Raw genomic sequence first — 19,269 nt, forward strand, 5'->3', positions numbered from 1 at the left:
ACCGACACCGAAAGGAGTTGTTCGTTGGGAAATGAATCATTGATCTCTAGGCCATCACGAGGCCTCCCCTCCTCCTCCAAGCGGGACAAGTGGTCCGCCACTTGGTTTTCACTACCCTTCCGGTCCATAATATCCAAATCAAACTCTTGAAGTAACAAGACCCATCGCATCAGTCTAGCATTGGAATCCTTCTTCGTCATCAAGTACCGGAGTGCGGCATGGTCGGTATGGATTGTAGACATGTGATTTTTTACCCTCCCCAAGATTTTACATATTTTAGCATTTAAATACTTAGTTCATGTTTAATATAGTTATTTCAACTAATTTTGACTCTTTTATATTATTTTTATCACAAAATTGAAAAATACAAAAATAGTTTTACTTAGTTTTTCTATTTAATTAAGGTATTAGGTATTTTAGAAAAATATTATTTTTAACCCATTTTTATTTTTAGTATAATCCTTGAAAATATCAAAAATGGTTTCATGTCATAATATAGTTGTTTTAGTTAATTAAGATTAATTTTACATTTTTATGGTATTATTTTAGAAAAGAAATTAATATCTTTAGCCAAATTGCAAAAATTATGAAATTTATGACCCAATTCACCAAGCCCAATCTTTTTTTCCCAATTGACCCTTCCCTAACCCCAAAGACCCATCGGCAGATCTCCTTCTTAATATACACAAGACCTAACCCTAGGGAGGGGGAAGAAAAAACCAACCAAGCCGTCACCTTCTTCTTCACATCTAGGTCAGGCGTCGACCATACTCCGACCAGCCATACACAACCGCCGCACACCCCACTGTCACTTGCCATCACCGCCGCCTCCAAGCTCCCTCATCTACACCTTTACTAACCACAAACCTCTCAAAAACCTTGACCAGAAGAGGACAACTTCTTCTTCAATCCAAAACGACCACCCTAAACGTCGTCGGACCTCCTCTCCATCTCCTACCGGTCACACCTGATCACCATCTCCATTCCATCACCCTTCAAGCAGTGGCTGCTGCTTCTTCCCACCACCCTATTCTAGCCATTTCCACCTCCATTCTCACTCTAACCAAGCGAACAGCCACCACACTTCTTCTGCCACACACGCCGGAAACCAGAACATCAGCCACCTAACTTCGTCTTCTTCAACCCTTAAACACCCCTAAGAAACCGGTAACTATATAATAGTATTGGGTGATAGATCTCATTCGAAAAACTATTAGATTGAGTTTGAAGACCGTTCGAGTTCGCCGTCGTCCGTTCATCGCCGTTTGAGTTTCTATTAGGATTTTAAGAAATCTTTGTTGTTCTGCTTTTCGTCGTTGTTTCTGCCTGTTCTAATCAAGTTTTCGTCGTCGGCATATCATTTCTTGGTATTTTCGACCAAAACTAATTACAAGGAATTTGCTCGTTGAGGTCCATTCTTTTCCCTCTCTTTCTCTTTAATGTTTGGCTTCTATGTGATTGAAATATAGTATTGGCCTATTATCCCATTTTCTCTAATTTTGGTTTCTATGTGATAATGTTAAGCATGATATTGGCTTTTGAGTCCTATTGAATTTTTCTAATCATGATCCTTAGTGATTCATCAATATTAGTTTATATCTTGTCAGTTTTTGTTACTGTAGTCGGGTTGTCCTCTAGTAATTTTCTTTAAAGTTGCAATTGGGTAGTCATTAATAGAGAATTTTGTCCATAGCACATTGAAATTGTCGGAAGCGACACAAGTTATTCTTGATTTGTTAGGTCCTAAGTTACTTCTATCATAGAGTGTTTATTTGAATTCTATCTTCCCTTCAAAGTGTTAGCGTTTACTGTAATTAGTGTTCTTATTGTCAAGGGATGTCTAGACAGAAAGTTGTTTTATCCACATGTTAGACGGACATCATTTTTTCAATAGATTAATAGGTCTTCTTTGTGTCAAGTTGGAATTATTTGGCGGTATCATTAAGTTTTGGTGGGTTCAATACCATTTGAGTGCAATTGTTAAGAGTTTTGAATTAAACAGTGAGTTTGTGTGGCTTCATAGAGCTATAAGGTTGGCCACCATATAGTATGCAGTACACTGGACTTGAGAGATGATATACATGGATGGGGTTAATCAAAGTTCCAAGGCTTGTTTCACGTTTCAACACCACCTATTCTGTCATTCCATTTTAGTTTAGTTGATAGCTTCTTTTAAATATTTTTACGTGTTGTATAATTGAATTTTGGTTTATCATTACGAATCTTAAATGGTTGTTTAGCCATAGGGATCGGGCTTGGTCAAATACCATTAGGATTTTGGGTTAGTTTGAGGCGAGAGGTCGTTCCCTTAGTTAATTTATTCGGGGAATGCCCCGAAGGATTTATATGTATTTTATTTCGGGGAATGCCTCGTAGTATTCTGTAATTGGAGGTCGTGACGAACATCGTAGAAGAAGTAGCATAGGATAATTTAGAACTTTAATTTTCCTTCTTTTAATTTTCTTTCATTTAGGTGGGGACGACCTCGAGCCTCTTTTGTGTTTGTTTTCCTTTTCTGTGATTTTACCTCAATTTGAATGTATTAAAATCCAACTAGATTGAGTACGCAACCGTGACCTTCACGGGACTTGGGGAGTGCCTAACACCTTCTCCCCGAGTCAAATGAACCCCCTTACACAAATCTCTGGTGCGGACCTAGTTTTGGAGTCCCAAATGTTTTAAAGGAAAAATTATTTTTAAAAAAACGGTCACCTGGCACACCGAAATCAATGTCAGGTGGCGACTCTGAGTAATTTCCTTTTGAACACAATTTTGTCACTTTTTAATTAAAAACCCTTATTTGAGATTTACTAATCTTTTTATTTATTTTAAGAGGGTCAGTAAGGTTGTAAAAAAGGGGGTGTGACATCTCTGGCGACTCTGCTGGAGAGCTGCAGGTTCGAGCCAGTATTTGATCTTGTTGGCTTTTAGGATGTTCGTTTGAGGTTTTTATGTGTTTTGTTTGATTTATTTGATTTTTTATGTTGTTTTTTATTTGCTAGTCGCTTATTTGCTTACTGTTTTTCCTTTATGTGTTACTGCTTTATAAATTGTGATCATTTGCATAACTCGGGTCTTCTTTTTGCAACAAGTCTTCCGGAGTACGTTTGAGCATACACGACCTTTTTGTGAGTCACTCGTGTCTTTAAGGGATGGCGTGGGAGCGTGGAGTGAGCGGACAGCTAGAGCAGCCGCCATCGACCACGTGTCGTCCCGAATTGCCTTGTCTAGTGATCCCCAAACGTAGGTCAGCCTTTAGGTCATGCTTGTTTGCATCATATCATTTAAATCTAGCAGAGTTCGGTCCCAAGCATCGTGTCCCGTTGTAGGAGGCCTATCCAAATTATGGCAAAAATAGGCAGTGGACCAAAATGACATTTAATCATCTTATGTGCTAAATGTTGCATCTACGAGGGTAGAAAGGTCATTTGGCGGATCAAGGATATTTGAGGGTGAAACATAAAATGAAGCAAGTAGGCCCCACTCACATATTTCTTTCATAGTTTTACAAAAATAAAAAAAATAAAAATGAAAAATTCAAAAGATTTTGCACTTTCCCGTCATTTTTCAAAAAAATCAAAAAAAGAGAGAAAAGGAAAATCAAAAAAGATTTTATATTTTCCATCATTTTTCAAAAAGACAAAAAATAGTTTTTCCAAACTAGTTGCATTTCTTTTTAAAGCTTTCTTCCATGTCCGATCTTTCTGAACTACGCATACCTGATTCTCGTCTTTCGGGGCGGGATACGTAGGCAACTCACATAGGGTCCGGTCTTCCTAGTGAGTCTTAGGTTCTCGGTTTCGCGGGGTCTTAGCCAAATCTTGCATGTCTAGTCACTTTTGGCCACATCAGCCGTTTTTGAAAAATAGAGCTATTTTCTCAAAGTAGTTTGTTATCTCATATCTTAGAGAGTTGAGTCTACAACAATGTGTCCTCTCAGTTTGAAGGTTCATTCCTGTTAAATTTGCATGTCTAGTCACTTTGGGACACGTCGGTTGTTCTTACAAAATGGGATCGTTTTCGCAAAAGTGGTCCAATGACCCATGTCTCAGAAACTTGATTCCACAATTAGGTGTAATATTAAGTTAAGACACGTCCTCATTGAGTTTGCATCTTTAGCCACTTCGGTTCACATCGGCCGTTTTTGCAAAATGGGTCATTTCTGCAAATTAATTTGGGCCATGATTATTGGGAGTTTGAATCCATATAAGCCTTAGTGAAGTATTTTTTCATGTCTTGAGGTCATCTTTGTTGAGTTTGCCCTAATAGCCACATTTTGGCTACGTAGGTCATTTTGCAGAAATAGACTTAATCATGCCTTGCATGTGTCCAATAGAAGGTGTTGTGGCATCATATATGTCTTGAGTCACTAACTCTATTTGATCTTATTTTTGTTTCATTTAGGTAAAGATCAGTGTACCAGAGCTCGAGCATGATAAATACCCCAGGACCACTGCATTTAGGAGTTGTTTATAGATACTTTTATGTTTTGAGTCTGTCATTCATGTTGACTTGTACAGTAATATCGAGTCTTTTGTTATATTACATCCCATTTTGTATTTGAAAAATAAAAAAAAGTTATAAATGAAAAATTCAAAAATATTTTTAGTTTTAGTTATTTGTCCATTACTTTTTTTAGAACTACGCTTGATCTGATTCATGAGGGACATGATATGTAGGAAACCTACATAGGGTTCGATCGAAGCATCTTTTAACAAAATAAACAAAAAAAAGAGAAAAAGTGAATGAAGTTGTGGAACGTGAGAAATGAGAAAAAAGAAAAGAGGGTGAAAGAAATGAGAAACCAAGTGGTGTTGGAAAGGAAAATGAAGAGGGAAATGGGCCAAGAAGAGTGAAATTGGGATGATGCTATATGGCCTTTGTACCCTCGAAGCCATTCTAGAACCGTTAACTGTGACTAGGGGCATTACACGCAATGTGATATTTCTATTTGATAAATGCCCTAACGCTAACATGTTGGCTTTGTTTTGCTCCCCTTTGTTACTTTCATTGTTATCATAACAGAAGGTGGTTAGTTTGTGGCACTTTGGCAATTCATCCATACAACAAAAGGTCAAAGAGCAAGGTAACCATGGCTAGCAAAGACTTGGACACAAAATTGTTGACCCGTCGAGGGGATTGAGAAGTCGGAATTTGAATTGAAAGAGGAGGTCCAAAGGTTGAAACAACAGATGGCAGAAATGTATCAGTCTTGGATCAGGGGGCATCCTCCACCTTCATTCCCCACTAATTACACTGGAAACCCTGCAACTATCCCACCACTATTACAAGCCCAGGTTTCCACTGCTGCCGATATCTCCCCATAACCTTTTCACACTCCACCCCTCAAAAGCACATCATATCTCGCTCCTTTGACCACTCGTATTTTTGTAGCTCATCCACCAGCTACTCTTCCTCGATCCTCCAGCGAGACTGTTTTCCAAGCTCCAGATGTCCAACACTATTCTCCAGAACCAATTTTCAAGGTCTCGGATCCATATTCTTACGCTCCTCACTTTGAGCCTCCCGGTGAAACTGCAAAGCCGGATAAGACAGTGGAGCAGGATGAGATATCCAGAAAGCTGAAAGGGTCTAAAATGCCATATATGATGGATGTGGAGATCCAGTAGCCCATCTGAGGGGTTATCGCAGTGAAATGAGAAATGTTTCCGGGAAAGATGAAGTATTGATGGCGTATTTCAGTCAAAGTCTAAGTGGGACATCTCTGGAGTGGTACACCCACCAAGATGCTAGTAAGTGGCATGCATGGGGGGACATGGCTCAAGATTTTGTTCGGAACTATCAGTACAATGTAGACATTATCCCAGACCGCTCTTCCCTATCTCAGATGGAAAAGAAACCCAAGGAAGGCTTTAGGGGGTTTTGGTTCAGATGGAATGAACAAGTTGCTCGGGTCAGTTCTCTGATTGGTAGAAAAGATGTTGCTGAGCCCCGCCAACAACAGAATCCAGTGAGCATTATTGCTAAATGCTTTCAGCCTCAATACCAAACCCATAAATATCCTCATACTCCAGATAATCCTCCCCAATGATACTTTCCTCCACAGAATCCCCAAAGTCATACCTCACCTCCCCAGTACTCTATCCACAATGCACCACCATATGCTCCACATCCACGAAACCCGCAACAACTTGTACCGCCTCCATAAATGTCTTACCCACATCTACAAGCATATCAACCCCTACCCGAAAGAGGTTCCAACCAAGGCCGGAGTACAAAATGAGAAGGCAGCAGCAAAGAGAAAAGTCTTTCACTCCTATTGGAGAATCATATGCTAGTCTGTTCCAAAGGCTGAGGCAATTGGACATGTTGAAGCTGATTTAGATAAATATGTCGAAATGATTTCCAAAGAATTTTGATTTTTCTCAAAGGTGTGCATATTTCTCTAATACCCCGGGGCATGACATAGAAAAGTGTTGGCATCTAAAAAGAGCAGTCCAAAGCTTATTGATGCAGGTGACATTACCGTGCAAAATCCAAATGTAGTAGATACTAGACAAAGTCTATTGCTTGTTCATAATGAAACGCATATGGTGGACATGATTTGTGTGGAAAGGGAATATGAGAGTTGTCCTGAATCCCTTGGAGGGCCACTTACTGCAATGTTTTTTGCTCTATCAGTCTCGGTTCCAGAGGTTAATCTTAAGGATGAGTTGGATAAAGGGACCCAAAAGCTATTTACTAAGGTCAACGTGTTGGGAATTGGTGAAGGTCCTAGTAATCTTGATGTACAACCCAGTGGCTAAGATGTCGAACTTGGTAATTGGAAAGACACTCCTTTCTTGGCTAGCCAGGGAGGAGTTTTGGTAGTTTATTTTGTTGTCATTTCTGTTGTCCGGGTTATTTCAGGGTTGTAATTCGGATATTGTCTTGTGGATCAAACTCTTCTTCTTCTCATTTTGTCTAGTTCGTTTAGTTGTAGTAACTCATCTAGTGCTATTTAAGATTGTTCCAAGGTTGTAACCCATGTCTATTTTGCTTGTCTTGGTCAAACCCTTTTCATCATCTGTCTAATGTAATCTCCTATTTTTCGTTAGTTCTAGTCAGTTTTTGTTTTGGTCATTTTTCCTTTTATAGTTCTTTTCATGCCGACTCTAGTGACATGACATGCACGCATAATTCTCATCTTGATCTTGAAAATTAGTCTAATCATGAAGAAATGACACAGTTTTGAATATGATAAAAGGGTGTGTTTGAGGAAACAATTAAAGATTCACGCATTTTGAGATGACCTGAACTTTGAATTGAGTGAAACTGAGGTAGTAAGTCTGGAAAATCAAGAGGTTGATAAGAGAATACAACAAGGAGATGCCTCTCAAGCAGTTTGAGGTAAATCAGTCAATGCTGAAATGCATTCTTCCACGTCAAGATAAGGTTGAGTCAAGTCTACTTCGAACTGGCAATGATCATTTATTGGGACAAAGGTATTGCCCATTGGCACGTTTTGTTTGTGTTGATGCCATCAATAGATACTATGTGTGATTTGTTTTCTTATCTTCAATTTCATGTTTGTACTTGGCATTTTTAAGTTTGGTATGACGAAGGCAATTTATTCCGCTACCCAAACACTTTTATCTTTTGCTACCCCTTTTGAGCCCTAATTTTTGTTTCATACCCCTCTTTTGGAATTAGAAATAGAGTTAGGAACTAGAAAAGGAAAAGAAAAAGAGAAAAATAAGAAAAAAGGAAAAGAGAAAAAGAAGAAAAAAAAAGAAAAAAGGAGAAAAGAAAAAAAAGGAAAAGAAAAAAAAACAACTTTGTTTTTGAACTACATTCGACCGGATTCTTGTCACCTCAATATACGTAGGCAGCTTTACGGTTCGGTCACACCAAATAAATATTTCATAATCCCCCGAAGTCAAGAGTGGGGCGGGTTTTCTTAGAAATCCCATAAAAAAATCAAAAAAAAATATCCCTAGACTCTAAGAAACTGGGGCAGAAGTTTTAATTTTGCCAAAAGATCTGATTCCAAAAGTTGTAATTTTGAACTCTTTCATCTTAAATTATTTTGAGCCTTCATGCTACCCTTTCTTTCAAACCCTGTCCAAAAGCCTACATTACGGTCCGAAGAAAGACCTTCTGACCAATCTTTGAGGATGCCAAATCAAGTGTGTGGTGAAAGTATGATCTTCCTACATCATGAGTAATACCTTGTTCTCATCGCAAAGAGAGGAAATGATAAAATGAGAGAGTCTTATCGGTGAAAACCCTCATGGGCACCGTAAGGCGACGGTGAGTTGAGAAAAAGAGCAAAATGAGAGAGGCTTGATGGTGAAAACCCTTCAAGGCACTACAAGTTGAATAAGGATTGTGAATCAGATTGGATAATCGGAGCATTGAAGCCCAGTTTCACGGTTTAGGGGGTATAACAAGAGTTGAACATTAGAATTGCTTAACAGATTAGGCCACTTAATCCAAAGGTGCATGTCATGGTCATTAGAGTTGGTATCCACATTTGATAAGTTTCTACTTTGTAGTTTTCTTGTTAGGATGTCATCTCTTTCTGTTGTCCCCTTAACTGTGTTCTTTTTGCTCTGTTTAAGTTCTCTGGAGTCTGTTTTGTCAGAACAAGAAAAGAAATTGACTTCAAAATCTACTACCAGCTTTCCAATTGCACAAAGCGGAGTCTGGTTAGCACATCAAAATGACATAAGTCAGGAAAGAACAGTATGCACACTGACTTGGTAACAATCAACATGCTTTGGGATTCATGTGAAATGCAAAGATTCAGTAAATGTCAATTCATGAGCACAATACAATAGATAAAGGGTATTGGGTTTGAATGGATCAGAGATATTTTTGTGATAATGATGATAGAGAAAATGGTTAGTCAATGAACAAGCAAGGTCTTTCAAGTTGAAATCACAGTTATCATAGGAACCGAAGGAGCAATCGCCCTCACAGTCAAGGCCACAAACTAACCACCGTGTTTTAAACTCACAAGTTTTCTTTGTCTGAAATAGGGATGAAGGCTATGTGCATAAGAAAGCTTGAATTTTTCAGGTGTAATGCCCCAATTCCGCCTGCGCAAAGGCTATTGAGAAGATCACACATCACACCTAGAAGAAGTACTTCCTAGTCTGGGCCTTTCGAGTTATATTTTATTTTAGGAGACGCACTTCCTAATGTTGGTCATTCATCCCTAGGAGACACACGTCCTAGTTGGAGTCATTGAAGTTTTACCCCTTAGGAGACGCACTTCCTAGTCCGGGTCTTTCAGATTATACTTGTTAGGAGACGCACTTCCTAGCTTTAGTCATTTAAATTTATTCCTAGGAGATGCACTTCCTAGTTTAGTCGTTGAAGTTTCACCCCTAGAAGACGCACTTCCTAGTCTAGGTCTTTCGGGTTATATTTTTGTTTTAGGAGATGCACTTCCTAAATTGAGTTTCACCCCTAGGAGACGCATTTCCTAGCTTGAGTCATTGAAATTTCACCCCTAGGAGACACACTTCCTAGTCTAGGTCGTTTAAGTTATATTTTCATTTTAGGAGACGCACTTCCCAAATTGAGTTTCACACCTAGGAGACGCACTTCCTAGCTTGAGTCATTGAAATTTCACCCCTAGGAGAAACACTTCCTAGTCTAGGTCATTCAAGTTATATTTTTATTTTAGGAGACGCATTTCCTAGTTTGAGTCACTCAAGTTTTATCCTAGGAGACGCACTTCGGAGTTTGGTTCATTCAAGTTTCTTCCCTAGGAGACGCACTTCCTAGTTTAAGTCATTCGAGTTTTATCCCTAGGAGACGCACATCCTCGTCGAGTCTTTAGTTTTACTCTCATTATTGCATCAATAACATAGGTGATTTATAGTTTTGCTAACAACTCACAAATCTTCCTAGTGCAAATTGGGGCAGAAAATTTTGTTTGTTTTATTGTTTTGATTGCAGGCACCCACCTGGAGAATGAGGAAATTCGTTTCGGAAATATTTCAAGTTTCAAGTCAGTAGCAGGTGCCCACCTGAAGAACGAGGGAAGTCATTTCAAAATTCAATTCAAGTTAGAAGTAGTAGAAGCTCGCGACAAGAATGTGAGTCGACATTCTGAGATGGCCAAAAGAAGAAGTCTCAATCCAGAATAAAAAAAAGAAGAAAAAATAAGTAAATCCAAATGCAGAAGCAGATGTAAGATGTGAACTGCTCAAGATATGGTTGAAGTAACGAGCACTACATGTCTGGTCTTGATACGAAGAAGTCGTGGAGGAATGAATCAGCACCTACAGCTAGCAAACATCAAGGTTCAAATCAAAAGTCTGCATGAAGAACCATTCAAGACTCAATATCAAGCTTCAGTAGACTTATAGATAGGAATCTTGTAACTTATAGCTGATAGACTTGCTTAGTTCTTTTAGATTTTGATTTGATATAATAACAGGACCGCGGACTGGAACCTCGACAACGCCTCAATCGGCTTTCCACCTCGGTAAACTCCATCACTTCTCCTATTTCTAAACTACACGTGGCCTGATTCCTTTATCGCCAAGGATATGTAGGCAGCTCATATACCAGGGCTCAGTCACATTCTCCTTTCTTTTAGTCTTTGGTCTCTCTAAATAAGGGTCGGGTCAAAAAACCTGTCTCGTCGTTCTTTGTCTGAAAATACTTCGTATTTCCAGTCAAAGAGGGGCAGCTGTAGACATGTGATTTTTGACCCTCCCCAAGATTTTACATATTTTAGCATTTAAATACTTAGTTTATGTCTAATATAGTTATTTCAACTAATTTTGACTCTTTTATATTATTTTATCACAAAATTGAAAAATACAAAAATAGTTTTACTTATTTTTTCTATTTAATTAAAGTATTAGGTATTTTAGAAAAATATTATTTTTAACCCGTTTTTATTTTTAGTATAATCCTTGAAAATATCAAAAATAGTTTCATGTCATAATATAGTTGTTTTAGTTCATTAGGATTAATTTTATATTTTTATGGTATTATTTTATAAAAGTAATTAATATCTTTAGCCAACTTGCAAAAATTATGAAATTAAAAACCAAATTTATGACCCAATTCACCAAGCCCAATCATTTTGGCCCTATTGACCCTTCCCTAACCCCAAAGACCCATCAACAGATCTCCTTCTTAATATACACAAGACCTAACCCTAGGGAAGGGGAAGAAAAAACCAACCAGGTCGTCACCTTCTTCTTCACATCTAGGTCAGGCGCCGACCACACTCCGACCAGCCACACACAACCGGCTCACACCCACTGTCACCTGCCATCACCGCCGCCTCCAAGCTTCTTCATCTACATCTTTACTAACCACGCCACCAGTGGTCAACCTCTCAAAAACCTTGACCAGAAGAGGACAGCTTCTTCTTCAATCCAAAACGACCACCCTAAATGTCGCCGGACCTCCTCTCCATATCCCAGCGGCCAGACCTAATCACCATCTCCATTCCAACACCCTTCAAGCAGCGGCTGCTGCTTCTTCACGCCACCCCATTCCAGCCGTTTCCACCTCCATTCTCACTCTAACCAAGCGAACAACCACCACCCTTCCGCCGCCACACACTTTGGGAACCAGAACATCAGCCACCTGACTTCGTCTTCTTCAACCCTTAAACACCCCTAAGCAGCCAGTAACTATATAATAGTATCGGGTGATAGATCTCATTCGAAAAACTGTTAGATTGAGTTTGAAGAACGTTCGAGTTCGTCGTCGTCTGTTCATCACCGTCCGCGTTTATATTAGGATTTTAAGGAATCTCTTTTGTTCTGCTTTTCGTCGTTGTTTCTGCCTGTTCTAGTCGAGTTTTCGTCGTTGGCATATCATTTGTTGGTATTTTCAACCAAAGTTAGTTACAAGGAATTTGCTTGTTGAGGTCCATTCTTCCCCCTCTCTTTCACTTTAATGTTTGGCTTCTATGTGATTGAACTATAGTATTGGCCTATTATCCCATTTTCTCATTTTTATTTCTATGTGATAATGTTAAACATGATATTGGCTTTTGAGTCCTGTTGAATTTTTCTAATCATGATCCTTAGTGCTTCATCAATATTAGTTTATATCTTGTCAGTTTTCGTTACTGTAGTCGGGTTGTCCTCTAGTAATTCTCTTTAAAGTTGCAATTGGGTAGTCATTAATAGAGAATTTTGTCCATAACACATTGAAATTGTTGGAAATGGCACAAGTTATTCTTGATTTGTCTGGTCCTAAGTTACTTCTATCATAGAGTGTTTATTTGAATTCAATCTTCCATTCAAAGTGTTAGAGCTTACTGTAATTAGTGTTCTTATTGTCAAGGGATGTCTAGACAGAAAATTGTTTTATCCACATGTTAGACGGAGATAATCTTTTCAATAGATTAATAGGCTCTTTTTGTGTCAAGTTAGAATTATTTGGCGGTATCATTAGGCTTTGGTGGGTTCAATACCATATGAGTGAAATTGTTAAGAGTTTTGAATTGAACAGTGAGTTTGTGTGGCTTCATAGAGCTATAAGGTTAGCCACCATATAATATGCAGTTCACTGGACTTGAGAGATGATATACATGGATGAGGTATATCAAAGTTCAAAGGCTCTTTTCACGTTTCAAGACCACCTATTCTGTCATTCCATTTTAGTTTAGTTGATAGCTTCTTTTAAATGCTTTTACGTGTTGTATAATTGAATTTTGGTTTATTATTACGAATCTTAAATGGTTGTTTGGCCATAGGGATCGGGCTTGGTCAAAAACATGAAATGAGAAAATTCAAAATAAAACATGCCATGAAGTGCCCTCTTTAGTTTTATTTAATTTTGTTTTTCTTACCTAATCGCTAGGAGCATGTTTAGGCCGACCACACTTGGGTAGGAAAGCTTTAGGATTTTTGGTTAGTTTGAGGCGAGAGGTCATTCCCTTAATTAAATTTATTCGGGGAATGCCCCGAAGGATTTTTATATATTTTATTTTGGGGAATGCCCCTTAGTATTCTATAATTGGAGATCGTGACAAACATCGAAGAAGTAGCGTAGGATAATTTGGAACTTTAATTTTCTTTCTTTTAATTTTCTTTCATTTAGGTGCGGAAGACCTCGAGCCTCTTTTGTGTTTGTTTTCCTTTTCTGTGATTTTACCTCAATTTGAATGTTTTAAAAGCCAACTAGATCGAGTACGCAACCGTGACCTTCATGGGACTTGGGCAGTGCCTAACACCTTCTCCCTGAGTCAAATGAACCCTCTTACCTAAATCTCTGGTGCGGACTTATTTTTGGAGTCCCAAGTGTTTTAAAGGAGAAATCATTTTTAAAAAAATGGTGACCTGGTACACCGAAATCAATGTCAGGTGGCGACTCTGAGTAATTTCCTTTTGAACATAATTTTGTCACATTTTAATTAAAAACCTTTGTTTGAGCTTTACTAATCTTTTTATTTATTTTAATAGGGTTAGTAAGGTTGTAAAAAAAGGGGTGTGGCATGGATTATAACCTTGGCACCCATGAGATACGGCCGAAATTTCTCCATTGCGAACACAATAGCCAAAAGTTCTTTCTCGGTCACCGTGTAATTCACTTGAGCATCATTCATTGTCTTGCTCACATAGTACACCGGATGAAATATTTTGTTCACTCTTTAAAACAAAACCACCCCAATTGCAACATCGCTCGCATCACATATGAGCTCAAAGGGCAAGCTCCAATTAGGTGCGGTAATGATAGGAGAGGTGGTCAACTTATTCTTGAGAAGTTTGAAGGCTTGCATACATTTGTCATCAAATACGAACTTGGTATCTTTTTCCAACAACTTGCACAAAGGATTCACTACCTTCGAAAAGTCTTTGATAGATCTATGGTAGAACCTCGCATGCCCAAGAAAACTTTGAACTCCCTTGACAGGGATAGGGGGAGGGAGCCTGGAAATCACATCAATTTTTTGCTTTGTCTACCTCAATACCATGCTTTGAAATTTTATGCCCAAGAACTATGCCCTCTCCCACCATAAAGTGGCATTTCTCCCAATTGAGAACAAGATTGGTTTCTTCACAACGGGCCAAAACTCTATCAAGATTCTTCAAGGACTCATCAAATGAATCATCCACAACACTAAAGTGGTCCATGAACACCTCCAAAATGTCTTCCACCATATCAGTGAAAATGGCCATCATACACTGTCGGAATGTTGCTGGTGCATTACACAACCCAAAAGGTATCCTAGGAAAGGCAAAAGTGCCATATGGACAAGTGAATGTGGTCTTCTCCTGATCTTCCGGAGCAATCAAGATTTGGTTGTACCCAGAATACCCATCCAAGAAATAATAGAAGGCACGCCCATCAAGTCGGTCTAACATCTGATCAAGAAAAGGCAAAGGAAAGTGATCCTTGCGGTTCACTTTATTCAACTTGTGGTAGTCCAGGCATACCCTCCAACCGGTGACGGTTCTGGTGGGAATCAACTCATTTTGGAAATTTGCAACCACGGTCATGGCACACTTCTTCAGTACACATTGCACTGGTAAAGTCCAAGAGCTATCAGAGATGGGGTACACAACCCCGGCATCCAACCACTTGATCACCTCCTTTTCAAAACTTCTTGTATTGCCTCGTTCAACCTCCTTTGATGTTCCAATGAGGGCTTTGCATCATCTTCTAGAATAATCTTGTGCATACAGAAGGCTTATCCCCCGAATATTAGCTATAGTCCATCCAATTGCCTTTTTCCGCTTTTGAAGCACCGCCAATGTGGCATCAACCTGCATGTTAGTAAGATAAGAGGAAAGAATAACTGGAAAAATAGAACTTGGGCTTAAGAACTCATACTTGAGGTGTGGAGGCAACGACTTCAACTTCAACACCAGATGTTCCTCAATTGAAGGCTTTGTTGGTGGAGTCTTCCTATTCTTGAGATCCAAAGAAAGTTTCCTAGGCTCATAAGAGTATAGCCCATTCCATGTAAAGCATTCACACACTCCACTCGGCCCTCATCATCATTGACATCAAGATTCAACAATACGGCCTAAAGAGGGTCTTCCATATTGATCATTGCACTAGTGTCATCAACTATCACTACTGTGACAAGGTCCACAAAAGAGCACACCTCGGAACTGTTGGACTGCTTCATTGACTTACACCCATTGTCACACCTCCTTTTTCCGCCCCCGCTAGGGTACAAGGGAGTTTTTTCCAATTAAAGGACAATCGAAACGGATTTATTTATTTATTTCAGAGTCGCCACTTGGGAGATTTAGGGTGTCCTAAGTCACCAATTTTAATCCCAAATCGAGGAAAAGAATGACTCTGTTTAACAGTCTGCGCACCAGAAATCTGGATAAGGAATTCTGTTAACCCGGGAGAAGGTGTTAGGCATTCCCGAGTTCTGTGGTTCTAGCACGGTCGCTCAACTGTTATATTCGGCTTGATTATCTGATTTTATACAAATATGAACTTATGTGCAAATTTTATCTTTTTACCGCTTTTATTATTTTTTAATTATTTTTACAAGAATGTGAACATTGTTTAAAAACATGTCTTTGGATTGCGTCACATAAAATGCACCCGCGATACGGAACGTATTTTTATTCAATGTTTAGGGATTTGGATTTGGGTCGCATAAATGCGCACCCGTGTTTAAGAATGTATTATTATTAAAATCGTGCCTAAAGCAATTAGCGTATTATTATTTATGGGTAAGACTGTGGAATTCACTAAACAGTCCATCCCGAATTCTAAATACTCAATTAAACATTTATTGAGGGCCCCGCAATTAGTGCATTTTATTGGGCGAGGCTCATCTCATTTTATTTTTAAAAGGACAGTCCTAAAATGCCTACATTTTTTATTGAAATTTGTCTCTACAAAATAAAGGAGAAATATCTTAATTTATTTACATGTTATTACCTAGTTACATTATACTAGGCATGTTCTCAGTTTGTCAAATTAAAAAAAAACATAGCAATTCTAATTTTAATCCTAGACCATTTACATACTGAAATTAACCAATATTACTTAACTAAACAATATTTCTACCAACTTCCTACTAGATGGCCTATTCGTTTGATTTTTGACTCGACGGAATTACTACACCATTTATTTATTTTTAGGCAGTAGATGTAGATAGTTCATTTGTTAAGCTATCGTCGAATGTTCCACTATATGTATTAAATATCTACATGATTCTGATTTTTTGCAAGCTAAATAATTTATACAAACAAAATTCAGAATATAATTGAATATAATTCAGAATTTCAACTCTTCATTTTTTCGTATTCATGCTTTATATTTCAGATTACAATAACCAGCTTTTCAGTTGTGTACCTGATATTGGAAGCAAAAGAAAATGAAGATGAGAATTAGTAGCAGTAATAACAGTACAACACAGCAGCAACAATCCAGCAACAGTAACAACCCAGTAACAGACCGGTGGAGTAGTAATCCCAAAACAAATGCTTCCAACTTTTATGAAACAACAACAGTTAATGCTGATTTCAAACAATGAAAGAAAGTAGAATATTTTTTTTGTTTTTTTTTATTTGAAGGTTTGAATATTTTTCGGAATTTTTCTCTCTCTTAAATATTCAGCTCTTTTTTTTCTGTTTGTTATTTTTCTTTCAGTTCTTCTCTCTATCTTCAGATTTTTTTTCTCTCCTATCTGTATTCTGTTTTTTGTATTTTTTCTTCTTCTGTCTATTCTGATTTCAAGACTTCTTATAACTCATCCCATAAATCTTTTAATCAATTAAAATCAACCCATTTTCTCTACAAAACCCATTATCTTCCCACCCATCCCCATTACATTAAATAAATATATCACCCCACCCCATTATATTTTGTCTCCCATGCCTAACATAAATAAATACAAGATTCCTCCCCACTAAATTTTGTCTTGTCCCCCCTTTATATTAAATAACTATATCACAACCCACCCCATTTCATTTTGTCCCCCATGCTTCATATAAAAAATTACAAAATGTACAATTCCTAAACTACCCCTCCGACCTTATTGCAAATTACTATTTTACCCCGAACGTACTACAAATTACCAAACTACCCCATCAGCTATAACAATCAATTAATCAAACTTAACCAAAATATAGACAATATGATCAATTTCTAACAATGTTTAAACAACAAATCACATGAACATGATTTCTTCAATATTTTAACAACAAATCACATGAACATGATTAACAACACAACTCAAAATTAATGGAATGAATTAACCATATCGGGAACCAATCCTGGTTAATTTAGACCATGAATGTATGAGCAAGAATACAACAATACAAACGACACAATCCATGATTCATCAACGAATCAAAAACCAAAAACAAACATAACCTCACATTAAATCACTGGATTTAAAAATGAAATTCAAACAAAGATGAACATGAATTAAATCTATTTTTAAGCAACAAAACATGACGGATTCACATGATTCAAACAACATTACTAATTTCTGGAAAATACATAACAACATGAAACAAATTGAAGAAATAATTAATTAAATTTCAATTTGAATCCAACAAACATTAGACTAACAAATATTTACATAAACAATAATACAAACATGAAATAACATGAAAACAATTAATTAATCTTTCATTTGAAATCTGAAAAATTAATTTAACAAGAACACATGAACATGAACAAAACCAAAAATCAAATATCTACCGATTTTACATGAACAAAACAAACATTTGCTGATTTTAGATTCGAAAATATCAAAACAAAATACGGACAAAATAAAACTCAAAAATTACTAACCGGAGATGAACAACGACGAATTTGATTGTATGGACTGTTTCGACGAACCTCAAATGGGAATAAATCTGTCCAGACTCAACGACTAACTCAACGACGAACTCGACTTTAATAAATTGACTGAAGCAACGTCGAAACAATAGCAATGGTGGTTCGACGCAGCATCAGTGGAGGAAAAGGAAGAAAAAGCGGCGACAAAGTCGACGGGGAGGTCGACGGATAGCTGCTCGGTATTGAGGTGATGCAATGGTAGCCATGTCCACGCCGAAGCTGGAGCAATCAACATCCGTTTGGAGCAGTCATGGCTGCTCGTCGCAGCTGGACACTCATGGCTGCTCGTCGCAGCTCGTCGCAGTCATGGCTGCTCGCCGAATCGTGAAGGCGCAACAACGGGGGTTGACGACGCGATGGCAGCTGGAGGGAGCTGGAGCAAATACTCGACAGCAGCGTCGAAGGAAAATGGCAGAAGGTCGACGGGCTGGACGCAGCTGGGTTTTCACGGTGGATCCCGACGACGTAATCAACCGTAGCGTGAAGCAGCTGGAGGCGCGCTTGGACGCGGGGGAGGCAGCCATAGTCGAGCAAGCTTTGAGCTTGACGAAAGAGATGAAGCTATGGTAGCAGCCATGGTTGGCTTGGGATGAAGTTTTTTGAAGAAGAAGGAGCAAAAAATGGGGGGGGGGGACTGTGTTAGACTTTTAGGGTTTTTGGGGTTTTTTTTTATTTTTTGTTTTGTTTTGTGTTTTGACAAAAATGAAGAATGGGTGTTGGGTAAATGGGTTAGTGGGGCGGACCGGGTCGACCCGGTCTGAAGTGGACTGGGTCATGGGGAAGATTGGGCAATTATTTGGGCCTGAGGTTGAAATTTGAAGAAGTGGCCCAATCCGATTTATCTTTGTATTTTTATTATCTTTTCTTTTTTTATTTTTCTAAAACTAAATTATAAAAGTACTTAAATTATTATTAAGAACTAAATTAAGTTATAAAAGCGTAAATTAACTCCCAATAACAATTAACGCACAATTAAGTAATAATTAAGCATAAAATTGTTCATTTGGACATTAAATGCTAAAAATGCAAAAGATGCCTATTTTTTGTAATTTTTAATTTTTTTAAAACTAATTTAATTACTAACAATTGTAGAATTAAATCCTACATGCAAAATGCGACATATTTTTATATTTTTTATTAATTTAACAAATAAGCAAACACAGACAAATACAAATAATTATCCAAAAATATCACAAAAATACTCAAAATTGCACACCATGGAAAATCATTTTATTTTGCATTTTTTGGGAGTATTTCTCATATAGGGCAAAAATCACGTGCTTACACCCATGAAAGACCATTTTTCATCACCCACCCGGAAGGTGAGTTCCCCTGCTTCCACATCAACTAACGCCTTCCCAGTAGCAAGGAAAGGTCTCCCCAAAATGATAGGAACTTCATAATCCACCTCACAATCCAAGATCACAAAGTTAGCTGGCAAGATAAATTTGTCCACCCGGACAAGCACATCATCAATAATACCCAATGGTCTCTTTATGGAAGTCGGCCTAG

General features: G+C 38.0%; 1 long non-coding RNA gene across 1 annotated transcript; it reads left to right on the forward strand.

The window, feature by feature from the left end:
- Positions 1-701: 701 nt before the first annotated feature.
- On the forward strand, positions 702-4,612 carry LOC142179578 (uncharacterized). The gene is made up of 2 exons (XR_012708113.1): positions 702-1,410; positions 4,405-4,612. It is a non-coding gene; the product is annotated as an uncharacterized LOC142179578 (long non-coding RNA).
- Positions 4,613-19,269: the final 14,657 nt, after the last annotated feature.

Source organism: Nicotiana tabacum, chromosome 3 (genome assembly GCF_000715075.1).
Source record: "Nicotiana tabacum cultivar K326 chromosome 3, ASM71507v2, whole genome shotgun sequence".
NCBI lineage: Eukaryota > Viridiplantae > Streptophyta > Magnoliopsida > Solanales > Solanaceae > Nicotiana > Nicotiana tabacum.